General features: G+C 40.1%; 1 pseudogene; it reads right to left on the bottom strand.

Moving 5' to 3' along the window:
- Positions 1 to 864: 864 nt before the first annotated feature.
- LOC122138152 lies at positions 865 to 2564 on the bottom strand (annotated as a pseudogene).
- Between the last annotated feature and the right edge of the window lie 4560 nt (positions 2565 to 7124).

Here is a 7124-nt window from a genome sequence, read left to right as displayed (position 1 = left end):
CCTTTTGAATGCACAAAATGACTAAGGCAGAAAATGCTTAAATGGTTAAACAAAGAATCTGACTGGGGTCAGTTTTTGGGGAGTTTAAAAATTCACAGCTGCCCAAGAGACGTTTGTGAGGTTTACTCAGCAGATATCTCAAGTAGAGGAAATTTCTAAAAACAAAATTCCCCTTTTTTTATTAAAAGGAATTTTTCAGAAAAATAGATGACTCCCAAGTTTTTTAAGAAGGGTGATCAAAAGGGGGGAAAAGATTGGTTGGGGATGTACAAGAAAAAACCCCATGGACACCTTTTAATTGAAACCCCTTGGATAAATTTTTTTGTTTTTTTGCCAGACTGGGTTTCATAATGATTTCCGTGTTAATAAAAAAAAAAAATTTTAATAATACCACTTAGAATCTACTAATAAAAAGTATAAAGTTTTTTAAAAGCTTGGATTCATGAATATTAATAGGTTGTGTGTTCGTGAAAGATTCGCTGAAATAAATAAAAGGGGAAGTAGATTGCGTTTGGATTAGTTTGTAACCGGAAAAAACCGGCAGTTCTTAAAAGCTGAAAAAAAAACCAAAAAAAACTGTTTTTTACTGGGAAAAAACAGCAAAGTGTATTTTAATGTAGGATCAAACTGCATGGTATGCAAAAACTCTCTCCGCCTTTTGGTTGGGGGACAAAAAGGGCGGTAATATTTGCCCGTGGCCCTAGACATCATTTAGTCATCAGGAAATTTTTGCATTGCGAGGATTTACCGAATGAAGGGTTTCAGTGATGTTAGAGTTTTTTCTTTTCTTTCTGAATCTTAAAAAAATTCCTTTGGGGGCTCATGTTTCTTTCCCTTTTTAAATTTTGCTTTTTGAGTTCCCCACTAGTACAATTTAAAACCCTTGGGAAGGTAAACCTCTATCCTTGACCCCAAAACTGTGGCTACAATTTTTTCAAAATTTAGGTCAGAGCTATGGCTGTCCATATCCATCTCTGTCAGGCCCCAATGTCCATCTCGGCCGTTAGCTCCACCAGAATCTTCTCCAGGTCCTTGTTCTTTTTTGTACATCTAGCAGGAAGTGAGTGTACTGCAACTGCTTTTGGTATCTGATTGCTTTGTCTTTCTCTTTATTCCACGTTTGTCTCTCCTGCTGGGCTTCTTCATCATCTTATGTTTCTTTGCTTCTCTTCCTTCAGTTCCCTCTCAGCCTCTCTACCTCCTTCTGTAGGGCACTCAAGTCTGCAGTCCCCTCCAGTATGATTCAGTGTTTTTACTGGCACTTGTTCCATCCCTGGGCTTTCGATTTGGCTTGACCTGTCCAAAGGCTGGCCTCCCATCACGAGCTTAGCTTATCTGCAGTTGCAGCTGTTTGCTCCCCTCCAACTTTGGCTCTCATGGTCATTAGTAACTGCTGTATTTGCTCCTCTTTGGCCATTGCTAGAGATCCTGCTTCCATGCCCCCTTGATGTCCGTTTCCAGCAGGTTCACCTGGCACTTCTCTCCTGAGAGGGAGATCGAGAAAAACTGCATTCTTCTTTCTTTGAAACTCATTTTAGATACCTTTTTTAAAGAGATGTCACTTAGCGAGTCATGCAAATGTGATGGTACAGCATGTAGTAACAACTGTAAATTAATCTAATATCCAGCTAACACTGACCTCAACCTTACTCCGGGCACTCCGGCTGGTGAGAGTGCTTCCTCGTGCTCCTTGATCTTCTTTTTCACCATTTCTGCCAGCTTGCATCTGGACTCCTTCAGAGAGGCTTTGAGACTGACAATCTCACTGAGTTTGTTTCCAACATGCAGCCTGAGAGTCCCTAAGTTTGCTGCTTTTAGCAAGAGAAATCTCACCCTACCACTGGCACACCTACAAAAATTATGGCAGCATGTGGTGTTTTTTTTGTAACAACTTTTGATCTTTTCCCCTAATTATCCCAGCTGTTCGGCTTTTTAAATTGACTATAACTTTATCAAACACAGAGAGTGCATTAGATTTTCATTGTATCCACATTTTGTCATTACACAGCAATAAAGTTTTATAGACTGACCTCCCACTGGAGTCTCTTCCTAGAGGTGGGTACTAGGTTTTCCGACTCTCCTTAGATTCGGAAGCGGCTTTCCTGCAGTGTCCGCGGTCAGTGATTAGCTGGTCCACCTCCTCCTACAGGCGTTCCTTGTCCTGTTGAAGTTGTATCACCTGAAGCTATATGGCAATAACTGTTGGGCTCTCAAAGGCCCTCTGAGACACTGCAGGTAGCACAAACCATCGGTATTAAGATCTGCCTGGGATAAAAAAAGGTGAATAGTGTACTTAGTTGACCATCAATTCAAGATAAAGTACTCTTGTGTGTGGTTTGGAGTCACACTAAACTTTATGTAGTCACATTCCCCTATTGTAAGCAACTTACTTGACGGAGTTTTGTAGAACATCGTTGTTTCAACCCCTGCATCTCCTCGCACAGCCCGGGTTGCTTTTCCTCAAATAGATGACATGTACTGCCCCTTTCTCTCAAGGCTCGTTTGTAACTCCTCCGCTCGGTTTCACGTCTGAAGTTTCGCCCAGCTGCTGTATCATGATTCATCCATTGAAAGGATGGGACACAGCCCCCCGAAGATATGGTTTTGTGGGGCTTTGCTCTGAATTGTACTTTTATTTCCAAAGCAGTTTTTGGGTTTTCCCCCAAAAAATCCATTTTTGGGCCCTCGGGATAAACAGTATTGCTGCCCCTTATTTCTTTTCATACTTATTGCTCCCGGGGACACCCCCCCCTTTTAGGACACCTGGATCTTTATTCCCCATTTGTCGATTCACTGTTTCTGTTTGTTTCACCAAACCGGGGCCCAACATTTCCACCGTTAAAACACACACATCCAACGGATCCAGATTTCCATTCACCCTTTTCTAAAACCCCCCTGTGGGTTCGAGTTTGTCCATGTTTTGGGCAAGGCCTCCATGGCGGGGCAGGGGTTTTAAATTTTAAAGGGGCTTGGGTTGTCCATCTGGTTGCTGCCACGGTGTGGAGTGGGTACTGGACAAGATTTCCCTTTCCCAGAGTCAGAAAGGGCCGAATTTGTTCCAGCTTGGGGCCTGAAATCTTTTAGTCTGTCTATAGGACTAATTCTCTTGCCCGGGATATGCTTAAGTTGTTATGACTCCACCGGGAAATGTTTCTTCGGGAGGACTGGTTTTAAGGCGTGGGTCAATTAAACATTCTCATACCTAAAAAAAAAAGGGCAAAAAAGATAATTTTTTGTTTTGGAATTTTAATTGCACTACAAAACCCAAATTTATCATTCACTCATGTTTAGGCAGGGCCAAATCCCTTTAAAAACTATTATCAATGCTCTCAAAGTAATTACATAAATGCCCGGGGTTACAACAAAAAATTTTTTTATACGTAAAGATTGATCCCAGACAAACTCAAATCCTTTCCTTTTTTTTATTCCCCTCCCTTGTTTCCCCATGGTTTAGCATTAAATTCCTCCCATGAAACTGGGCTTTTTCCTAGATTCTTTTATAAAAGAGGTATTTAGAAAAAGAGGTGCTTGCCTGCTTGCAAAGCCACAAACCCCCATGGACCGAATCTCAGAGAGATCAGGGATTCTTTCCATGTCAAACTGGAGGTTTAATTAAATGGACAACACCGCTAAGCTCTAGTAAAAAATTCAGGGGGTTGGGGGGATTCTTAACCCAAATATACTTGACTTTTTTTATTTTGTTATAAAAAGCTGGGGGGGTGGCTGCTTTAATCTAAACTGAGATTTTCCTAAGCAACTTTTTTTTGTTTACAATTGTACTGCTTTAAAATTGGGTTTTATAGGCTAAATACCACAAAATATAGGGAGGAATAAATGAAACTTTGATGATAGTTATTTTGGGAAAAAGGAACTTTTTTTTAGCCCATGACTTGCTTTGTTTTTTTCTCGACTGACTCTGTTCTTTTACCTTTTTTTATTTTCCAACAGTGGAATAAACTGGGGCCCTCCTCTCCTTCCCCCCCTTTTCCCTCCAGTTGTTCTTTCCTTTACTGTCTTCAGCTGTATTAAAGTTAGCAGTTGGGGGTTGTTGCTGCCTTGATGTAAAAGAAAACGCATTTTTGCCGAAAGATAGCTGACTTTTGAGTTTTTTGTTGGTGCTGCAAAGGGCCTGAGAGAACCATACTTCAGAAGGCCATCCCTACGGCCCCGTTTTCTTAACTGGCCCCCTTTTACCTTTTTTTCAAGGGTTTGCAGTGTTTGCTGGGGAGGCTATGCCTGAATCAAAATGCGCCTACCCATTTTCCTGGGACTCGGGGAAAACAGGTGGTGGTCTTGGGGGGGCAGGGGTGTAATTAAGATTTTTTAATGATGGAGGGAAAGGCGATGGACCCCATAGCCTTGTGTGGAGATCCCTTCTTATTTATTTGGGAAACCTGGTAAAGCATGGATTTTAAAAGTATGGTAGGGTGACTATATTTGGCATTAGAGGCAATTATAGTCTATGGAAAAGAATTTTTCTTAATGTTTACTTCTGCGATTCACTAGATCAGCAAACCAGTCCTACAAAACCAGGAACTACAGTATTTTTGTTGTCTTGCCCACATGGGATACAATGCGGTAGACCTAATGGCAGTTACCCTGCATATCCTGATTTACAATATATGGAACCATACTGAGCGCATGCTTTGAACAGAGTACCAAGAACACCCTCCTGTTTGACAAAGGCAAATGCAAGCTTGAAATTAATTGACTAGGTCAAACATCTATTCATATTACCTGGTCAGTGAGTCAAATGACCTGCATAACTTTTTCTCTTTGTAAAACACTGCAAAAACGTAGGTATGTTTCTCCATGCACTCTGAGTTTGATTCTGCGGACTAAAACTATGTCTTTTTAAAAATGGCATGTAAATTCTTTAGTCCAGTCCATATTGCCGGTCTGATTTTTGTGAAGTTAAGACAAAATAATGTGATTGAAACTTTGCTTCATCAGCATAATACACACATCAATCCATAAAAGCTGGCTTTTGTGCTGTGAAGCTTTATTTAATCTTTCAAATATATATTAAATATTTAATTCTTTTTAAATTATTTGATTTTGCCATGTGTATAGTTTGACAGACTTTAGCCCAAATATAATGGTGCATGTAAGCATATACATAATGTTTTTGCATATTTCATTTACATCAAACAAGCATTACTTAGAAAACAAAAAACAAAACAAACTTACAGGTACATATTAGTGTGCATATATAAGGCTTCCATATATTTGGACATAATATGGGGTCCCACACTAGGGAGATAGGACCTATCAGTCGCTGACAACAGTTCAGCTACTCAGCAGCCTTCTTTTTTATGACAGTTCATATGTGTGCCTAAAGCATATATTACACACATCCATAGTGCTTTGTCAAGCCTTCCATCTGTTTTTCCAGAGCCTTGAATGGTGAGGGGCTTACTGAACAAAAAGATCTGCCCACGATCACCACCGCATTGGCTTTGTATAACTGGCTTTAGTGGCAGTGATGTGCTGATATGTTAAAAGGCTTAATGGCTAGAAAGAACACGCTTAAAACATACCAGCTGTTTCTTAATTATTAACGTCACATTATGAATTTATGCATTCAAAGAAACCTATTCTTTTTCATTGTTATTTTGTTTGTAACTTGGCTGCATCGCCGCTGGTTTTAGATAAGAGAAGAATAAATTGCAATCCACATCTGTGTTTGTTTCTGATCTCTCTCTACTCCTTAAGTTCGCTGTTGCCAAAATCAAATTTTAAAACAGGACATTGTGGCAAACCATAACCCCATACACACTGATTCAAAACTGTTTACACTCCATTACCCTTGCCACCCGAACGGATTATAATACACAAACAACTCAAGTATCTCATTTATGGGATTCAAAGAGGCAACTAATTAAAATAAGATGAGTCAACACTACTTTTGCCACTCGCTATAATATAAATGCAATTAGGTTTCAGCAAGAAGGATTTGTTAATGCGTTTTGGAGCAGCCCTTTGCAATCCCTTCCAATGAAAAGCTAATTCATCAGTGTCTTTGTTTTAATAGAAGTCACACATTCTTGGTACGCAAGACGCATGCACAAGCAATGATGCTAATACTCTTCTTTTATGCAGCACTGTTCCAACATTAATCGCCAGTGCTTGACGTATTATCAATATCACATGTTCTGTTGACAACACCTAGACCTAGTTGTCATAAATTAAGAAAATATTCAGCGAAAGCCAGATTAAAACAGCTAGGAATTTTACAAGGCAACTGTTCCCTTTGTCAACCCACGGAGGGGTATTTTGTTTTGTGATGAGTGTTGCCAATTTTCATAACTCTTATGAAAATTTCATATGAAAAGCAATGTTTAGCAATCGCTGTATGCACTGCATTATTATTGCATTATTTGTTCATTTTTTCTCAAGTACAAAACCAATCCAAGTCAAAAATCTTGTATTGCTGCTTTGACATGCACAGGCATCACATTCCTTAAACATGTGATGCGGGTAAACAATCCTCCGGTTGTGAAGCGATGCCGATGTCTGCTATCTGTAACCTGAAATCCAACTCCTTTACTATCAGAAGTTCAAAGGCTCACTAAGAATAAAATAATGACTAAAATGACACTGTACTCTCCAAACAACAAAAATACACAGACCCAGTGTTTGGCCAAATCTGAATCAAATCTCTCTCGCCTGCTCTCGTGGGTTGAGTCAGAATGTGTTTGTCCTTGAGTGAACCACTGAATGCTCTATAGATCTGACTGTAGCACAAGGACGTCTACCATGCAAAGGGGGGCGGATCTTATCACCATTCACCAGTTTTCCTCCCCTTCATATCTTTTTTTTTGGAATAACCGTCATGCAAATGTTGGTTGCTGGGATACGGGATCCCAGTGTCCCCTGGGGTCCCTTGGGGGGCAAGGGAGGTGGCAGAGACCATTACACCTCTTACATAAGACGTGTGCCGCTAAATTGAGATTAACTCACTGCTGCTACAATGAGCTGCTTTGCCCCCTCTGTCACACTCACTTTCTCCTCCCGCCTCTTTCTTACACCTCAACACTAACCCTATAACACAACTGATAATACTACCAAACTATAAGCACAAGTTTGAGTAGCTTTTGTTGACTCTCACTCATTTTTTTTTT

The sequence above is a fragment of the Cyprinus carpio genome, chromosome B8 (genome assembly GCF_018340385.1).
Source record: "Cyprinus carpio isolate SPL01 chromosome B8, ASM1834038v1, whole genome shotgun sequence".
NCBI classification, from domain to species: domain Eukaryota; kingdom Metazoa; phylum Chordata; class Actinopteri; order Cypriniformes; family Cyprinidae; genus Cyprinus; species Cyprinus carpio.
The sequence above is the reverse complement of the archived record's forward strand: the minus strand, read 5'-3'. Positions and strand labels throughout refer to the sequence as shown.